A 20655-nucleotide genomic window follows, 5' to 3' on the forward strand; every position below is an offset into this window, starting at 1 on the left:
ATGGTTTCAAACCTGGTCTTCTCCTACAGTGGGCAGTACTTCATTCTCCCAGTCCCTGCCTTTGGATTGTGTGAGTTGGGCAGCGTGGCTATAGTACTTGCCAGTGAAGACCAAGGCAAAAAAAGTCATTGAGTAACTCAGCCTTCTCCATGTCCAAGGTGACCAGGTCTCCCATTTCCTTCCAGAGAGGGCCCATGTTTTCTCTAGTCTTCCTTTAACCACTGACATACCTATGGAAGCCTTTCTTGTTGCCCTTGACATCCCTGGCCAGCTGTAATTCTCTCAGGGCTTTCCTAACCTGGTCCCTGGCTGCTCCGACAATTTTTTTTGTATTCCTCCCAGGCTACCTGTCCTAGCTTCCACACTCTGTAGGCTTCCTTTTTGTGTTTGAGTTTGTCCAGGAGCAACTTGTTCATCCATGCAGGCCTCCTGGCATTTTTGCCTGACTTCCTCTTTGTTGGGACGCATCGCTCCTGAGCTTGGAGGAAATGAACCCTGAATATTAACCAACTTTCTTGGTCCCCTCTTCCCTCCAGGGCTTTATCCCATGGTGATCTACCAAGCAAATCCCTGAAGAGGCCAAAGTCAGCTCTCGTGAAGTTCAGGGTAGCATGTGCACCCTCCTCACTGTCCTAAGGATCTTGAACTCCACTTTTGCAGAGCAAATCAGGTGGTGCTGAGGATCTGACATTCACACCACATGTTTTGGACAGGACTGGGGAGGTCTAGTGCCACAGACTGAACACCCCTTGTTGGAGTGCATCACATACGTTTCTGGAGTGGACCCTCCAATTAAATTTCATCAAAAAGGAATTTAGTGTGCTCCGAGGCCACTTTCAAAGCAAACTAAAGCATAGCATGAGGACATAAAGGAATGATCAGAAGATACATGTCCAAAGCTCATTCCTGATCTGAACTGAAATGCTTGTACAGGCATACCCCTGTGGTCCCAAAAGGCATGCTTAGACCACTAAGACCTCTTAATTTTTTATGGTTATTCACTTTGACCTATGCAAAAGTGAGAAAACTACATTGCAGCCTCCCACTGTGATGCTTTCAGAGCATGAACAGGAGCATGTGCTGCATGTCCTGGGATGTTGAAAAGAATTTGAAAGTGCTATGCCCACTAAAATGCAGGACTGTCCAAGCAGTGATAGCCAAAACAATGCAGTTCAGGCGTCTTCTCATCAACCAATCAAGGAAGTTTAGGTTTCCTACAGAAGGTAGGTCATCTGGTTCACTCCAGATGGGAGCCTGGAAGTCAACTAGCACATGTGCGATGAGAATTATCATGGTACCAGGACACTAGACTAAAATGAGGTGCAAGATAAATTCACAATCAAAACAGTCCAAGCCATGAAATACCTGAATTCTTTCTACAAGATTATATGCAAATAAGTGGTAATGAAGGAGGGGATTGGGAAAGTGAAACACTGTTTTCTTTTATGATGCAGGCCTTTCAAAACACTAGCTAGAAACTTACATGTCATCTTTCAGCCTAATGTTGTTACACTCTCAATAACACAAAGTTTGGGGTCTGATCCTTTGGCAAGACAGCTTTTTGGTTAGTCAGATGCCATGACAATTGTGATAAACCTCAAAAGGGCCTCTCAAAAATAAAGGTGGCAGATAAGCTTCAATATAGACAAAAGAAAGATAAGTCAACCAGAGAAAAATAATCTAATTTATGGGTACATAATGCTGAAACTAGAACTAGAAGTTACAACTCAAGTAACAGATCCTTAAGTTAACACCAACAGTTCTCTAAAATCACCAACTCAATATGCAACTACAACAAAAAGGAGCCAATGGAACATTGCCCATCATCAGTAACCTAGAGAATAAAAGCAAGTGTCTTTTTAAAACTATAAATAAAACTTTAGTGCCCGCACATCTCAAGTACTGTGTGCACTAGTCTTCACACCTCAAAAAAGATGTAGCAGAATTAGAGGAGGTAAAGAGAAGGTCAATGAAGAAGACAAAGAGAATGAAGCAAGTAGAGATTAAGGCAGGCGAGATTACTCACTTTTGAGGAAAAGGCTGCAGGTGGATTTAGTTGAGCTTTACAACCATAAAGGACAAAATGAGTGGAAACTGTTATTCACCGAATCCTGCAACACTAAAACTAGGAGCAGTCTCTTAAGGCAGACTGGTTTCAGGTAAATAAAATTAGTAATGTACTTCTCTATGCAGCAAGCAGGGAGCTTCCCAGTCTTGCTTCCACAAGAGATTTTGGAGGCAGACAGTGTAAATTGGGTCAGTGTGTGAGCCGGCACAGGCAGGACACAGGGAAAACCACAAAATCACAGATGAAATGCAAAGAGTAAATTTATTTTCATTACCTCGCCAACTGGGGGACCCCTGAAGCAGCACCCGGGTGGAGGTACACAAGTGGGGACACAGGCACCACAGATATTGGTCCACGCTAGAGGATCACCGAACCTGCTGTTTTCACCTGTATATATATCAGAGATTCACACAGGCATCATTTACCACAGTGCTTTGATCTTTCCCACAGCAGGGCAGGAATCTCAAGCATGCCTCTAAGTCTATCACAGGCCTATGTTATCTGAACACAGATGTTCCACTTGTCAAACACACAAGGCTAAGCAATGATTAGTATGATATATGTGATTTTCTACACCCCAGCTGCAAGTCACTTGAGCATATTTACAATCCTCCACACCAGTCTTCCATTAATTTTCTGCAGTCAGAAAGGTATTCAATAAATTCACAGACAATAGGTCTGTAAGTAGATATTTAATAGGACTAGGCAAAGTTTTGGATACTGGGAGAAGACAAAGGCATGAGACTGCAGACAGTGACAAGGCTGACCTGCTTCCCCTAAATAGCCTCTCCTATCACCATTGAGCTAGATGAACCATCAGTCTGAACAACTAGGGCACTTCTTATGGTAGTGGTGAGCTTACTTTAAGGAGAGGGAGGAACCTCCAAAAAAGCAGAAACACTTCATAAGCTTTAAAAAAAAATCACATTCTCTGTTTTCAGTAAAAGTCTTAGAGATAAAAACAAAAGTTTTCATTCACTTTTCAAAAAGTAATCTTCATTTTGTCATATATTCACAAGGCAATCTCCCTTCCAAAGTGTAAAGAAAGCCCAAAACAAAAAAAAAAACACAAAATCCACCCATTTTCAACATTCCTGTGAGGTTTTCCAATACCTACAGGTCCCTTCTATGGCCTATATGAACCCTTGCAGTTCTCGGATTTGAGGAAGATTAAGCAATTAGAGCTGCAAACTTTATTTAAATGAGAACAGATGTTAATTAATGTATGCCATGATAGTATTTTCTGTCCTCTATCACATTTTTCTTTTACTGCCGCTGCATAAGCGAAGGTTTTCATTCAATTGCTGGTAATGACATTAACATCTTTCTTATAAGTTGAGAGCTTGTACACAAGTTATAGGAATAGTTCAATATGTATTTTTTAATTTCATCAAAATGAACATAATTTGACATCTTCTTGCACATTTAATCAGCAGTTCCTTGGAGTCCTTTAAAACAATTTTGCAGGCAGCTTCTTTAAAATCTTTTAAAACCATTTCTGAAAGTTCCTCTCCAGAATCCTTTGTTATATATTTTTAGAGTTCAAAATCCTCTGTGTTCAGTATAAATTTCAATACAGTTATGGTATGTAGAAGCAAAGGGAGATTCAGTCAAGTATCTCTTTCAAACAGCATTGGGGTTTAGTGGTTGTTGAAGTATTTTTAGCTTATCCACAACAGAATTTAAGATTGTGGTGGATTCAAATAGTGTGGTGAATACATTCTGCTAAAAGACTGAGATGACTTGGCCAATCTTCTCCCTCTCTTCCCCCTTTCTCACTTTGTTGCTTGAATAAATGGTAGAGACCACCTTTTCATGATTTTTTCTGCTTTCTCTGAAGCTGACAGTAGCTGCCTAGAAACAATAGCTTCTTGCATCACATAGAAAATTTCTACCAGCCCCTTTTAAAGATATTTTTGACTGGTACCATTTGCCTTTTATGACCCATCTTGTCAAATAGGGGTTTTTTGTTTGGTTGGTTTTTTTATTTCCCATACTTTACAAAATTACATTCAGTAAGAATATTTCCCATTACTTTTACTTTATTACAGAGTTGCCAACTATTGTTCCTGGTTAAAAGTCAGAAGCCTTTAGTTTCATACAAATTTAAAGCCTGTATTTTTCCCTTATCTTAACAAGGTTCTAAAAGCTCAAGCTCAAACCAAGAAGTAAACTTAAGAGTAATATTTTAGTTACAATCATAGAATATCCTGAGTTGGAAGGAACCCATAAGGATCATCAAGTCCAACTCCTTACTCCTAGCAGGACTACCTAAAAATAAATCATACAACTAAGAGCATCATCCAGACACTCCTTGAACTCTGACAAGCTTGGTGCTGTGACCACTTCCCTGGGGATCCTGTTCCAGCAACCGAACACCCTCTCAGTGAAGAACTTTTTCCTAATGTCCAATCTGAACTTCCTCTGATGCAGCTTCATACCATTTTCACATGTCCTATCACTGGGCACCAGAGAAAGGAGATCAGCACCTCCCCCTCCACTGCCCCCCTTGAGGAAGTTGTAGACTGCAATGAGGTCACCCCTGAACCTTCTCTTCTCCAAGCTGAACAAGCCAAGTGATCTCAGTTGCTCCTCATAAGTCTTGTCCTCGAGGCCTTCCACCATCTTGGTCACCCTCCTCTGGATACACTCTTAATAGTTTGATGTCCCTCTTATACTGAGGCACCCAGAACTGCACACAGTACTCAAGGTGGGGCCATACCAGTGCAGTGTAGAGTGGGACAATCACCTCCCTCGACCAGCTAGCTATGCTGTGTTTGATGCACCCCCAGGACCCGGTTGGCCCTTTTGGCTGCCAGGGCACACTGATGACTCATATTCACCTTGCCATCAACCCAACCTCGCAGATCTCTTTCCGCAGAGCTGTTCTCCAGCCTCTCATCTCCCAATTTGTAGGTATAACCAGGATTACCCCATCCCAGATGCAGAATCTTGCTCTTATTAAATTTCATACAGTTGGTGATTGCCCAGCTCTCCAGTCTATCCAGATTACTCTGTAAGGCCTCTCTACCCTCAAGGGAGTCCACAGCTCCTCCTAGTTTAGTATCATGGGCAAACTCACTTAATGTACATTTGACTCCTGCATCCAAATGATTTCTAAAAACATTAAAGAGCACTGGCCCTAAATCTGAGCCCTGGGGAACCCCACTGGTGACTGGCTACCAGCCTGAGGTAACCCCATTTACTATAACTCTTTGAGCCCAACCCACCAGCCAATTGCTCACCCAACATATTATGGACTTGTCTAGCTGTATGCTGGACATTTTGTCCAGAAGGATACTGTGAACAGTATCAAAAGCTTTGCTAAAATCCAAACCCACCAAATCTACTGGCTTCCCTTGGTCAACTAGATGGGCAACCTTGTCATAAAAGGAAAATAAGTTACTTAAGCAGGACTTTCCCCTTGTGAACCCATGCTGGCTATGACCAATGGCTGCATTGTCTCTCAAGTGTTTTGCAATAACTCTCAGAACAACCTTCTCCATAATTTTACCAGGCACTGAAGTGAGACTGACAGGTTTGTAATTACCAGGGACTTCCTTCTTACCCTTCTTGAAAATTGGGACATTTGCCAGCTTCCAGTCAACTGGGACCTCTCCAGACTCCCAAGACTGTTGAAAAATAATGGAGAGAGGCTCTGCAATAACATCAGCCAGCTCTTTCAGGACTCTGGGATGAATCTCATCAGGCCCCCTAGACTTATGTGCATCCAGCTGGAGCAGCAAGTCTCGAACAAGTTCAGAGTCAGGTGGGAGTTTATAATCCCCCCAATCACAGTCTTCCAACACAGGGCTCTGGGAGTCCCAGGGCCCATCATCACTGTTAAAAGACAGAGGTGAAGGCGGCATTAAATAAATGTCTCTGCTTTGTCTACATCCCTATTTGTGAGATGACGGACCTCATCAAGTAACGGACCAATGTTATCTCTGATCCTTCTTTTGCTGTTAACAAATTTTAAAAAGCCCTTTTTGTTGTCCATCACAGTGCTGGCCAGCTTGAACTCTAATAGAGCTTTGGCCACACAAATTTTCTCCCTACAATGGCAAACAGCATCTCTGTGGTCCTCCCATGTCACCTGTAGTTGCTTTCACTGTCCATATACTTTCCTTTTTCACCTAATTTCTAGAACAAGAGGCCTGCTCAGCCAAGCCAGCCTTCTGCCCCGCTTGCTTTATTTCAGACACTTTGGAATTGCCAGCTCCTGCGCTCTTAAGAGATGGCTCTTAAAAAGTGAGCAGCATTCATGGATGTCAATACCTTCAAAGGCAGACTCCCAGGGGACATAACTAACTAGAATCATAGAATCATGTAGGTTAGAAAAGATCTTTAAGATCATAGAGTCCAACCATTAACCTAACACTGCCAAGTCCACCACTAAACCATGTCCTGAAGCACCATGCCTACGCAGCTTTTAAATAGCTCCATGAGTGGTGACTCAACCACTTCCCTGGGCAGCCTGTTCCAGTGCTTGACCACTCTTTCAGTGAAGAAATTTTTCCTAATATTGAATCTAAACCTCCCTTGGCTCAACTTGAGGCCTCTTCCTCTCATCCTATCGCTTGGTACTTGGGAAAAGAGACCAACACCCACCTACCTACAACCTCATTTCAGGTAGTTGTAGAGTGATAAGGTCTTCCCTCAGCATCCTTTTCTCCAGACTAGACAATCCCAGTTCCCACAGCTGGTCCTCATAGGACTTGTACTTTAGACCCTTCACCAGCTTCATTGATCTTCTGTGGACACGTTCTAGCACCTCAATATCTTTCTTGTAGTGAGGGGCCCAAAACTGAACACACCAGTGGCGAGTACAGGGGGACGATCATTTCCCTTGTCCTGCTGGCCACACTATTTGGATACAAGCCAGGATGATGTTGGCTGCCTTGGGCACACTGCTGCCTCATGTTCAGCCGGCTGTCGACCAACACCCCCAGGTCTTTTTCCACCAGGCAGCTTTCCAGCCACTCTTCCCCAAGCCTGTAGTGTTGCATGGGGTTCTGGTGACCCAAGTGTAGGACCCGGCACTTCTCCTTGTTGAAACTCATACAATTGTCCTCAGCCCACGGGTTCAACCTGTCCAGATCCCTCTGTAGAGCCTTCCTACCCTCAAGCAGATCAACATTCCCACTCAACTTGGTGTCATCTGCAAACTTACTGAGGGTGCACCCAATCCCCTTGTCCAGATTGTTGATAAAGATATTAAACAGGACTGGCACCAATACTGAGCCCTGGGGAACACCACTTGTGACCAGCTACCAACTGGATTTAACTTCATTCGCCACAACTCTTTGGGCCCAACCATCCAACCAGTTTTTACCCAGTGAATAGTATGCCTGTCCAATCCATGAGCATCCAGTTTCTCCAAGACAATGTGTGGGAAATGGTGTCAAAGGCTTTACAATAGTCCAGGTAAACAATATCCACAGCCTTTCCCTCATCCACTAAGTGAGTCAACTAGCTCCTTCAGCAGCCCAATGTCTGCTCTCCCCATATCCAGGAACAAAATTTCGCTGGCAGTTTTTCTCCTATCACCAGCAAATTGGAACTCAACTATTTTGTGGTCACTGTGACCAAGACAACCACCAATCACTGTCAGAGTTCATCTATGTGGTCTGATGAAAGCTTATTGTAACTTAAAAATCATCAGGTTGTGATTTATATTTATCTCATTCATCACAACCTGAATTCCTATCCTATTAAAATGTCAAGATGAACTGGGAAGTTCAATTCATAAATGCAGTATAGGACAACATGCAAACATAAACCAAAATTGAATCAGAAACATGGAGTATTAGAATAGAATAGACTATTTCAGTTGGAAGGGACCTACAATAATTATCTAGTCCAACTGCCTGACCAATTCAGGGCTGACCAAAAGTTAAAGCATGTTATTAAAGGGCATTGTTCAAATGTCTCTTAAACACTGACAGACTTGGGGCATCAACCACCTCTCTAGGAAGCCTGTTGTAGTGTTTGACCAGCCTCTTGGTAAAGAAATGCTTCCTAATGTACAGTCTGAACCTCCTCTGGCACAGCCATGAACCATTCCCATGCATCATCCTGTCACTGGATACCAGGGAGATCAGCACTTCCCTCTCTACTTCCCCTCCTGTCCTGGTTTCAGCTGGGATAGTTAATTTTCTTCCTAGTAATTGGTGCAGTGCTGTGTTTTGGATTTGGTGTGAAAACAATGTTGATAGGACACTGATGTTTTTAGTTGTTGCTAGGTAATGTCTGTACTGTCAAGGACTTTTTGGTTTCTTGAGCCCTGCCAGAGAGAGGGCTGGTGGAGCATGGGAAATTGGGAGGGGACACAGCCAGGACAGCTGATCCCAACTGACCAAAGGTATATTCCCTACCATGTGACATGATGCCGAGTATATAAGCTGGGGGAAGAAGAAGGAAGGGGGGGATGTTCAGCATTATGGCATTTGTCTTCCCAAGTAACCATTATGTGATGGAGCCCTGCTTTCCTGGGGATGCCTGAACACCTGCCTGCCCATGGGAAGTAGTGAATGAATTCCTTGCTTTGTTTTGTTTGCATGCACGGCTTTTGCTTTACCTATTAAACTGTCTTTATCTCAACCCACGAGTTTTCTCACTTTGATTCTTCCAATCCTCTTCCCCATCCCCCTGTGAGGGGAGTGAGCAAGCAGCTGAGTGGTGCTTGGTTGCTGGCCAGGGTTAAACCATGACACCTCCTCAGGAATCTGTAGAGAGCAATGAGGTCACCCCTCAGCTTCCTTTTCTCCAAACTAGACAAGCCCAAAGTCCTTAGCCGCTCCTCATAGGACATGCCTTCCAGCCCTTTCACCAGCTTTGTTGCCCTCCTCTGGACACATTTGAGTACATTAACATCCTTCTTAAATTCTGGGGCCCAGAACTGCACACAGTTTCCAAAATCTAAGTATTCCAAAATCTAAGTGTACATGTGATTTCAAACTTAATTCATTTCCACTGCCCTCTTCCTAGAGCCAGAGATCCTCATCATCACATCATTATGCATGCCTGCATCTCTAGCAAACACTTTTATACACCTCAAACTCCTTATGCACTTCAACCACATGGAGAAAGTAACACATTTTAGTGATTGCAAGATGTGCAACACTGCAACAAAAATTTTAGATCCAAACTCTGCAAAGGCCACAAGTATGCTACCTACCTTGCTTCTAAAGAGAAAGCTTTAAACAAAGCTCGTGCTCTACCTTCTTCTATTCACATACACATTCATTCAGTGTGTTCATCCATTGAAGGCAACTCTTAACATACTATCCCATAAGTAACAGAAGAGACTGAAAATACACTTCTGATACCTGGGATTACACAGAGCTTTCAGTGCCTGATGGGAGCCCTGAGAAACTCAAACTTGCACTTGACAAAGCTTCAATGGGATTATTGAGAACTTGAAAGCAAATAACATTCCCCTACATGAAAAGCATGACCACCTAATGATAAAAATGCAACCAAAGTCAAAGATTTATTGTTACATGCAAGTTACTTGAAGTCACTTTGTTACTGCTTGGAATTAGACAATTATGTTTTACAGAGTTGACGCTGCAGAAGGAATGCAGCAGACTTGTGCCTTTACAAGTCTGGGAAACTTGAAAACAACTTATGCCTGATGCAACCAGAACTGCCACTAGGTAAAAACAATAAGCAATACTGAAAGCAGTATTATTTGAATAAAGCAAAATAAAACTCTCCACTACCACATGTCAGCCTTTAAGCAGCAAAATCCTTCATTCTTTTTCAAGAGTCAAATATAAGATCAGATTCAGTGTTGCTGAACAAGATCCCATTCCAAATTAAAAAAAAAAAACCTGATCAAGTGGCTTAATTACTAAATCTAATGGATAACACATTTTTTTAAATGTCATGAAGATTTGGTTATAACACACAGTTATACAGTCATCTTCAAGAACCTCTGCTTACTTGTTTTAACTATGCAATTCTAAAATTTGCTTGAGTTCCTAACAAATTAAAAGAATAATTAAATTTAGACTGTAACAGTAGAGTTATCAAGTATCTTCTAGGTATGTTCTGCTCATGTAAATGATTCAGCGTACTACAGACATTCAAAAAAACCCAAACCAAGTGTGATAAATTCATTCCCTTTTCCAGGAAAGGTAATTCTAATGTAATTTTTCACACAGCTTTATTACCTTTTGTCTAACAGATGTAAAATCTAGTTTTACATATTTAGCAATGACCAAATTCAAAGACAGCAAAATTAACTCAACAGAACACTCTTCAACAAGAAAATTGCAATGTCATCTTCGTAACACCCTCCCAGAGAACTACCTGGGGTTGCTTTGTTTCCCAGGAGCAATTACAAGGCACAGAGAAGAGTGGCACAAGACAAGAAGACCAAGCCCTGTATTCTGCTTCCAACAGTGGTTCCACTTGAGAAAAGCATTTAACATGGCAAGCATACTTCACCATCTTCTAGTAAAACAATGGTTTATGGATGTTCTAAGCCACAACTTACCTGTTTATCATGATACTTTCTGGGGATATGCACAAAATGCATTTCCAGGGTATCAGACACAGTCAGTACTGTCTCATAGCTAAACACAACAGAATTCAAAGTGTCCCTTTACAGAGGTCAAAGTTGTAGGAAAATCATGTCAGCTACCTATCTATCTCTCTATTGGGAACACTGTAGCGAGCTATAGGCTTTGTAACTCTTCAAGTGAAAATAAAAAATAGTACTTAAACAGCAATATAACAACTGTGAACATTTTAAGGAGAGGAATGAGGACAGAAAAAGAAGAAACCGTGCATGTGCCTGTACCTATACAATATTAACAGGTTCACAAATACAACTAACAGCAGTTTAAGACAATCTACATCTGGATTACCATAGTTTTAGTTCTCTACCCTTCCTCCCTCACTTCCCTCCAACACATTTAACTAAAAACAAACACTGATGCAGTGGACAGACAAAACCAGCCCAGAATTAAACATCTTAAACAGCTGTGGAATCACACCAGTAGTCAAAATTAACTGTAGCTAACTTAGTTATGATGAGCGTCTAACAGTCTTAAGTATCAAAATCTCTACCAAAACCCAGGAAAAATTGGTCCAAATGCTGTAGCTAGGAACATTTGTCTTAGTGTCTATATTCAGTTCAGTATTGAGAACAATTTAAATAAAACCCCAAATAACATGTCACAATAAACCTCAAAGGTTTGGAATATACAACTGCAAGCAAGTTTAAAAAAAATACTTTAGAAGGAACTGTAACTATTCCCTCCAAAAAACTAAAAAGAAATGCAAGGAAACATTCACTTCTGAAAAGACTCAAGTGGTAAAACTGGAAAACATAGATAAGCTTTAAAGCAAGCAAAAAGAATTCTTATATACCTGAAAGCTTGTTCATATTTTTGAAATAGATGAACAGAAATAACAAAAAATGTTTTACAGCTCCATAAAAACCTTCTACCCTACATCTGGAAATACACACTGAAAGCATCTAGTCTTCCAAATAACTCTAATTATGCTACAGAGGCATTATGAGAAACTGATTATTTAAAGCCAATGTCTTCTTAAAAACTCTTTAATTTAAAATTAAAAACACCATAATGCTTGACCATATATTTTGTTTACTATGCATTCTCATTACTGGACAAAGTTAAGACTGCTTGGGAATCCTTAATGTGGACTTCTGTATCTTACTTCTTGCATTATGTCAGAAATTTAACTTAACTCAAGTCTGAAAAGTTAACATAAACCTTTAATTTATCAAAAGTAATTGAATTCTTTTCTTCTATGACTAAACATATTGTGAATATTTATAGTGAACACCATATTTTAGTGTTCACAATGGGATGACCACAGCATTCTCTTCCTGATCCCAACAGTCCAGCTATACAGTATGGTGAGGAAGACAACTCAACAAACAATAAGACAGGAAAAAAGTTTAAAAAGAAAAATCAAACTTTATAAGCAGTAAATGTTTACAAAGGAAGAACTTAAACAAGAACATTGCAATTAAGTGAAATTACTCCATTCTGTTACTTATTTCTCAAGCACAAAAAATCACAGTGGCACATTACACAGGTCAAGCCAACAAAAATGCTACATATTTTGTGCTCCAGGAAAGGAGCTCACCTGCTAAATACTTCATACTGTTCACTCATTTCTCTACAATGTCCTACAGTAAGTGGATGTATTAAAAGAACTCAAATAGCTAATTTATCTTCTAGAGCAAACAGAAAGAGATACTTTTGCAATTACATTACTCTTCAGTCAGGCATGACCTCTTTCCAATGATTTATTGTCTCTTCCCACCTCAGCAAGGTAGGAAGCCATGCTTGGTGCCATGCTGCCAAGCAGCATCATGGCAAAGTCTTCATAAAGCCATAAGAAGAAAACACAAGTAAAACTGAGCCCAGGCAACAGGTCATTATAGAGAGTGGGTGGAAAGAGCAATAACTTTACCTAATGAACATAAATAAAGGATAGATTCCCCCATAACATGATGAGAGGAGAAAAAACATGCAATACAAGCTGTGTAATCCTAGTAGTCATATACAGCTCTAAAGATGTTATTGCCAGTATGTAATGCTGTATTAAATACATTTATGGAACAAAGATTTTTGTCATTCAAAAGCTATTTATACAAAATACAGAAGGCCTACATAAATATCTGAGAATCTGCAAGTTACAGTGAAAATACACTTACTGCATAACAAAAGTTGAACACTTAAAAACTGATTTGAAAGAGGACACAGAAAATTTAACACAGCCTCCTGTTCAACACTTCTGTGTTGATCAACAATCCCCAGAAACTCTGGATGTAACAATATGAGAACCTACAGTGGATAAGTAAGCCTAAATGTCAGACCCATTAGCTCAACCAACAACAGCAGACTTGAAATCCTGCCAACCCTGTGTGTGATCTGGCCATTATGGAAGGACAAAGACACATTGTGTCCGTATGGCTTACATAGGGATTAGGTAAATGAGTCAAATGACTAAAATGTGGTAAAAAAAAAAGTCTTAATCACAGGGAAGGAATAGATGTATGCCATAAAAGGAAAGAGTTTTTAAAAGCATAGTACCATTTAAATCTATCCTCAAGAGTTTGTAAAATAGGGTGACTACCTAAACCTGAACAGAATTTTTATAGGGTCATTCTACCTTCTACCTTGCTATAAAATCATTGTTGCTATTGGGAGTTGTACGTAAAGATCAAGATCATCACCCAGAAGACAGAGGATAGTACAGACCTCTCAACTCTGAGAAACACCAATTTTATGGAAGTTTGGCTTTAAAGAAAAAATTAAGGCCTTACCATTACAAAAATTTAGACTTGTTTGTGTTTGAAGGTGAGACAATTACAATGATGTTTTGGCAAGCCTAAGGAGAGAGGAGCTGCCAGTAGGATTTTGGACTAGATGGATTATCTTTGACCATGACCAGTTCCAGCTGCCTCAGAGACAAGTGAAGAAAATTCTTAAGTAGGCAATTTCAAAATAACACAGCCACAGGCAAGTTTTCTTCCTACCTTCTGTTAGTTAGAGGTTATTTAAACTACCTTTTACAGTTGCTGGTGTATTTTTTTAATTTTTACTGTAAAATTTGATATTCCTACCATCCACATCCATGTGAGAAACGAACAAACAGAGATTGGCTTTTCACTAAGTGCTGTGCTAGACAGATAAGCTGCCCTCCTCAGGTCCAAAGTTCACCTCGAGGAAGATATCTGACCATCCCTGCACAACCACCAGAGGACCCCAATGACTAAAAAGCACAAGCGCAGTGGGGGTGGAGTTATTTAAATCATTTCAAGGAATATGTATATGGCTGATGCAACCTCAATGGTATAAGTAGATCATATTTGAACTTGTTTGGCACGCCTCTGACTAGAGTCACGCACCCAGTGCTGTGGTTTTTGCTCTTTGACTTTGCCTTAAAATAAAAGATTTCCGAACCTACCTTTGACAGGTCAGCTATTTATAACAAATCTGGGAGCTCGTCTGGGCGAACTAGTTCTCCTGGCCCCAGGATCTTTGGTGACTGTCAGATAGGAAGCGCACCTCACTGATTTCAGTGAACTCTGACGGCACGCCTCTGACCACTGGGACTGTTGGCTGAATGCCCGAGAGAGAGTGAGAGAGGTTCTTAGAGCAAAAACCACTTGGAGCTCCCCGGGAAGTAAAACCACGGTCGCCTGAAATTCACGTACACGAAGACCCAAGTAAGAAGAAGGACTGTAAGTATTACTCGGTTGGGCAGGAAGTGGGGGCTTGACTGCATGACTGAGTGAGACCTGACGGGGTAGCCCCATTCCAGGAAGCGAGTGTGGAGTCTTTTTAACCGCGGTTCCAATATCCCGTGAGGGACTTGGCTGGTGAAGAGACGAAGTGAGTGGAAAGCCGTGTGGAAGACAGCCCCAGGGAAAATATGGGACAGGGAAGTAGTAAAACGAGTCCCAGGAAAAAGGGGAGCCAGAGAATACCAAATTAAATACCCCCAGACAGTCCACTGGGGCTGATGTTAGCAAATTGGGAAAGTACTGAGAGAACTAAGGATAAAGATAAAACAAAAATGATAAAATATTGTATGTTAGAGTAGACCAAGGAAGAGATTAGACCAGATCATGTGTATTGGCCCCTTTATGGGTCATTTGAGGGTTGGCTTTGTCAAGCATTAAACCTCTATGTGAATGCCCGAGAATCCCCTAATCCAGAGGAGAATGAATACGCTGCTTGCTGGAAAGGGAAAATTTAGCCAGGATCAGTGGGAGTGTTCAGAGCAAAGGAGGTAGAGGAATCACCTTGTAAATGGGACCCCCTTGAGTCCTTGCCCCCTCCATACCTGGTGATTTCTAATGCCCCTTCAAGTGAGGGCACCGAAGGGCCTGATGAAAGAGGAAGTATACCCTGACCCAACAGGACTCCCAGAACTAGACAGAGGCAAACTCTTAAAGCGATAGCACCAGGTGAAGACCAGCAAACTGTTAAAGTGATAGCACCAGGCAAAGACCAGGAACTGAGACAAACTGTTAAAGTGATAGCACCAGGTGAAGAGCAGGCAGTTGGAGTTTTTCCACTTAGAGAAGTACCATTGGGAGGGGCACAGGGAGGTACTGGGTTTGTGAACACCCCTTTGACTTCTACCGAAATCAGGAACTTTAAGAAGGAGCTTAAGGGCTTATTAGAGGATCCTCTGGGGATTGCCAAACAATTTGATCAGTTTCTGGGGCCCGGTATCTACACGTGGGAAGAAATGCAGTCCACACTGAACATTATCTTTTCCCCAGAAGAAAGGCAAATGATTAGGGTAGCAGGCATGAGAGTTTGGGAAAGGGAAAATCAACAAGGACCACCTGGAGATCAGAAGATGCCCCTAACAAATCCCAACTGGGTTCATAATAGTATGGCTAACAAGAGAAATATGTCAGATTACCGTAGCCTGATCATTAAAGGTATTAAAGGAGGCTACTTCCCGGGGACAGAATGTTGCAAAGGCTTTTGATGGGCAACAGGATAAGGATAAAACTCCTACCGAATGGTTAACCAGGCTCTGGAAAAACATGCAACAATATTCGGGAGTAGATCTCGAGAGTACAGCAGGGCAGACCCTTTTGAAAGTACGCTTTGTTACCCATGACTGGCCAGACATCCATAGGAAGCTGGAAAAGTTAGAAGAAAAAGGACTAAATGAGCTACTAAGGGAAGCACAAACTGTGTATGTGAGATGGGATGAGGAAAAGGCTAAAGTTGAAGCAAAGATAATGATTGCCACCATGAGGAATGGGGATCTTCAGAGAAATAGAGGGATTCCTAAAAAAAAGGGGGGGGGGGAGAGGAGCAGCTGCTTTTACTGTGGGAAAGGACACTTTAAAAGAGAATGTCCAAAATGAAATAAAGATCTTAAGGTCTTTAAAATGACCCAGGAAGAAATTGCAGAGGACTAGGGGTGTCAGGGGCTCTTCCTCCTGGGGGGAAGGATCCCACCTAGAGCCCTTGATAAATCCACAAGTAGGACCCCAGGAGGAAACATGAGAATTTGTAGTGGACACTGGAGCGGAATGAACATGTGTGTGTCAAGTACCTCTGGGGTGTGAAGTAAGCAAAGATACCATAAAAATAATCAGAGCAAAAGGGGAGGGGTTTAGTGCTCCAATATTTAGACAAATAGAGATGAAAGGGAATAACTGAAGGGAGAAAGGAGACATTTTATTTGTCCCAGGGGCAGGATGCAATTTACTGGGAAGAGACCTACAAGTTCAACTAGGGATAGGAGTTGTTCTTGGTGAAGGGAGAATGGTGGTAAAATTTTTGAGGTTGACTCAGGAGGATGAGTTGAGAATAGACCCTAAAGTGTGGGCTGGGGATGGAAACCGAGGAAGCCTGGGTATAGAACCCATTGTCATTTCTATCCAGGATGAAGGGCGTCTGATAAGGGTTCGGCAATATCCCATATCACTAGAAGGACGAAAAGGGCTCCAACCAATAACTGATGCTCTGGTAAAAGAGGGCACTCTGGAACCCTGTATGTCTCCTCACAGTACTCCCATCCTGCCTGTTAAGAAATCCAACGGAATGTACCAGCTGGTCCAGGACCTTCAAGAAGTAAATAAAAGAACCATAACTCGATATCCTGTAGTACACAACCCATAAACCCTTTTAAGCAAAGTATCACCCCAACATAAGTGCTTTTAGTGTAATTGATCTCAAGGATGCATTTTGGGCTTGCCCACTGGATGAGCGGAGCAGAAATGTCTTTGCCTTTGAATGGGAAGATCCCTACAACGGACGTAGACAACAATATAGATGGACAAAATTACCCCAGGGGTTTACCAAATCCCCAAACTTATTTGGACAAGCTTTGGAGCAAGTCCTCCAGCAATTCCAAACCCCCAAAGGAACGCAGCTAATACAATATGTGGATGACCTATTAGTTTCAGGGATGGAAGAGGAAAATGTACAGGAAGCGACCATACAACTGTTGAACTTTTTAGGACAGGAGGAACTGAGAGTATCCAAGCAGAAACTTCAGTTTGTGGAACCTGAGGTCAAATATTTAGGGCACATCGTTAGTTAGGGAAGCCGTAGACTGAACCCAGAAAGAATAAATGGCATACTTCCCCCCCACCCCCACCCCCCAAAATAAGACTGAGGTAAGGAAACTTTTGGGGCTATTGGGATATTGTAGGTTGTGGATTGAGGGATACACGCAGGTAATAAGATTCTTGTATGACAAACTCATTGAGGAAAGTCCTACATTGACAAAGGAAGACAAGGCTAGTTTGGAACAACTAAAGACCAAATTGACACAAGTACCTGTGTTGAATCTCCCTTCCTTGGATAACCCTTTCTATTTATATGTAAATGTGGAAGGTGGTGTTGCACATGGGGTACTGGCTCAGGACTGGGGAGGGATTAAAAAGCCTGTGGCCTTCTTATCCAAAATGTTGGATCCCGTCGGTAGAGGTTGGCCGATATGCATTCAAGCAGTAGCTGCCACCTCAATTTTAGTAGAGGAAAGTCGAAAACTTACATTCGGGGGAAAATTGATGGTACATACTCTGCATTCTATCAGAAATATACTTAATCAAAAGGCGGAAAAATGGCTTACTGATAGTAGGATGTTAAAATATGAAGCCATCTTACTCAATCAGTAGGATTTGACATTGGTGACCAGCAAGATTTTAAACCCTGCTCAGTTCTTATATGGGGAACCAAAGGAGGAGTTAATACACGATTGTATGGAACTGATTAACTATCAAACTAGAGTCCGAGAGGACTTAGCAGATTATGCACACCCTGAGGAGATCAAATATACATAGATGGATATTCTCAATGTATCCAGTCCTTGAAAATGTTGGGCTTTATCCAAACACTGTTTTTCATGTGTTTTTGGCCACGAGATCTCATAATGCCTTTCATTTGTACATCTATATTCTGTTCAGTTCTATAAGAAATCTCTCATGAAACACTAATTAGAACTTTGTCAAACTTGACAAAATATGTAACTTCTTTCCAGAATATTCTGGTCACATTATTACATTTATTGTGTTCTACATGTCTTTGTAATTTTTTTGTAATGAACAAGTATGACTTTTAACAGTGATATTTCACAAAAAAATTGCTATTGTTAGTTTTTATTTTTATTTAAAGGAAAATAGACTTATCTGGAATTAATAAAGCTCTGTATTCTGGGAAGTGTTTAACATAACTGGTGTACAGATGGGAAAAAATGCATACTTTTTCAAATGGCCCGATTAACAAACTAAAAGTTTATTCTTCTCTGGATTCAACAAATAAACAGGTAAATAAGGAATATTTAAATAATTATTATACTTACCTCTCAAAACAATATTTAGTTTTAAAAAAGGACTTACTACAGACAAGACAAAATGTAACAAAAAGCCCAGACCAACACACCACTTTCTCCAAAAAGTTTCTTAAATGGTTTTAATCATGCTTTCAGCCTAGGGTAGCTGGTATGATACACAGCCCTGATTCTACCTAGAATATAGTTCTGAGTAGAGCAGATCCAGATAGCTCACTGTGACTGAACCAGAACATCATGCTTCTCACCTCCACTTTGTCCTGGCCATGCATTTCCTACACACTGATACTGTTGGGGTCATGGATCACTCTGAGTCATTTGAACTCACTAATCCTGCAGACAACTAGTACATCCAAAAGTTTTCTACTCTTTAGAGAATCAAATCATCAATGAATGTATTAAATCAACAGAGAGAAAAAAAATCATTGGGCACACTGATGGGACAGTTTATAGGAACAACACAGCTGACAGGCACAGGAAGCAAGACCTCCCCTTGTTAGAAGCAGCTAGATCAATCTCGATTGCCTGTGCAACCACAGCTCAGGTTGGAAACTTACCTTCTGAAAGGCAATGCAATCTAAATGCAATCTAGTGCTGGCTGTCCTTCAATATCTTTCTCAAAATGCTCCCTTCCACATACCTAGGACAGTTCCTCCAACAGTTTATTGGGAAGAGAATGACAGAACACTGCAGTAGCCTGAGCCATAACGTGGCATCTCCTCCTCCAGTCCCAATGAAAAACAAGCAAACCTCACAATAACCAGGACCCACTAACCCTGGTATGACACTGCAGTGTGGATGCTCGCACAAGGACCAAGTTAACAAAAATGCTCAAAACCCTATTGTTTGAGCAACTGCTGTGAAGGCATTCCCCTAGTATATTACTGATGAGTAATATATTTAATGTTCTGCATTACATATGTGATACAGCAAAATACGTAAACCATTAACAGTAATGAAAATAAGTATTGTTATGTTCAAGAGTTACTGTCCTCACTTCTGACATTAGAAGTGAACAGAACTGGGGGGGGGGGGGGGGAGGGAAGCAAAGCATTCTCATGCTTTATTTTCCAAAGGCATACAAAACAAACAGTAACAATTATTAGAAGTTCACATAGGCCTCAGAAAAAAACAGTTTTACAAGTTACTACAGTGAAGTTTTCTGAAACCTCAGACAGAGATCTGCAGGACTTATGCAAATAACCTATCAGATTCTTCATGTGACACACAAGCCATTAAGCACAAAATGAGGAGTTAGGTTTAATATAGTGTCCAGCCAACACTAACCATTATTTTATTACAGGGTTGAACTGCAGTATGGGACATGAGAAGGCAAGCTGCATAAAGCTTGCTGGCTGTTTGTTTCCTGCCTCATGACAAAACCATGCTAACTTCAGTGCCTTTGACCTCCAGGTGTTTCTTCCCCTAAAAAATCTGATTATTCTTTAGCAAGCTCCTGAACCCTGGAGAAAAACAAACAAAAAAAAAGACTTTCCAGAAAATCCTATCAGAACCCCACCCCTGTTTAGTAGGCTTCACAGATCTCATAGAGGCCAAGAGCAGATGACATATTCCTACTCAAATTGAAGAGCTGAAGTCATGAGTGACTTGCCATTGATTCAGTGAGTGAACTTCCCATTTCAGTTCTCTCTTTCCATACAAATATGAAGAGTTATTACCCTAAACCAAACACACATGTTTCCTTTATTCACATGTATATCTAGACAGCACCATACATCCTCCCATCAAGAGATGCTGGGCAAGATGAGAAACACTGGATCCCCAACGGAGAAATAACAACTCTTCTTATATTTTAACCATAAGGAACATCTGAAATAATAACATCAAGCTTTTATGTGAAATGATGTTAGTGTCCAAAGGCATTTCTGTCAGAGCATACTGTTGTGTCATTTTTTCAGAACATGGCTCATACACCAGAGCAAACAAGAAGTAATTACTTTGCATTGAAGGCTTTTCCTCCTTCCATCACCTCATCCCCTCCCCTATGCCCCTCCCACCTTCCCGCGAAAACCTCCCCAGGCTTTCCTCCCCACCCTCATCCCTCTCCCCCCCAAATCACCTCATCAACCCCATCCACAACCACCCCGCACGTCTCATTGCTCACCCCACACTCGTCCCGTTTTCCCCTCACCCATGAACCCATCCCATCCCTGCTTCATTCCCCTCGCACCCAACTCGCCCTTCTCCCCCCCCCCATTTCAGCCTCCCACCCTTCGCCGCCCCGCCCTGCTGCAGCCTCC

The 20655-nt window shown here is 41.5% G+C and overlaps 1 protein-coding gene across 3 annotated transcripts in view; it reads right to left on the minus strand.

Annotated features, from left to right (window-relative positions):
• The window catches only part of LOC119140652 (kinesin-like protein KIF2A), a 93135-nt gene that overhangs the window by 71855 nt on the left and 625 nt on the right, over positions 1 to 20655 (minus strand). Inside the window, exon 2 of one of the 3 annotated variants that reach the window (XM_037372148.1) lies at positions 2343 to 2455. The exons of the other annotated variants lie outside the window; for them this stretch is intronic. The gene's annotated coding sequence lies outside the window, so the exon portion shown is untranslated. The remainder of the gene's footprint in view (positions 1 to 2342; positions 2456 to 20655) is intronic. 3 annotated transcript variants of the gene reach the window in all.

This window comes from Falco rusticolus, chromosome W, assembly GCF_015220075.1.
Source record: "Falco rusticolus isolate bFalRus1 chromosome W, bFalRus1.pri, whole genome shotgun sequence".
In the NCBI taxonomy this organism is placed as follows: Eukaryota; Metazoa; Chordata; class Aves; order Falconiformes; family Falconidae; genus Falco; species Falco rusticolus.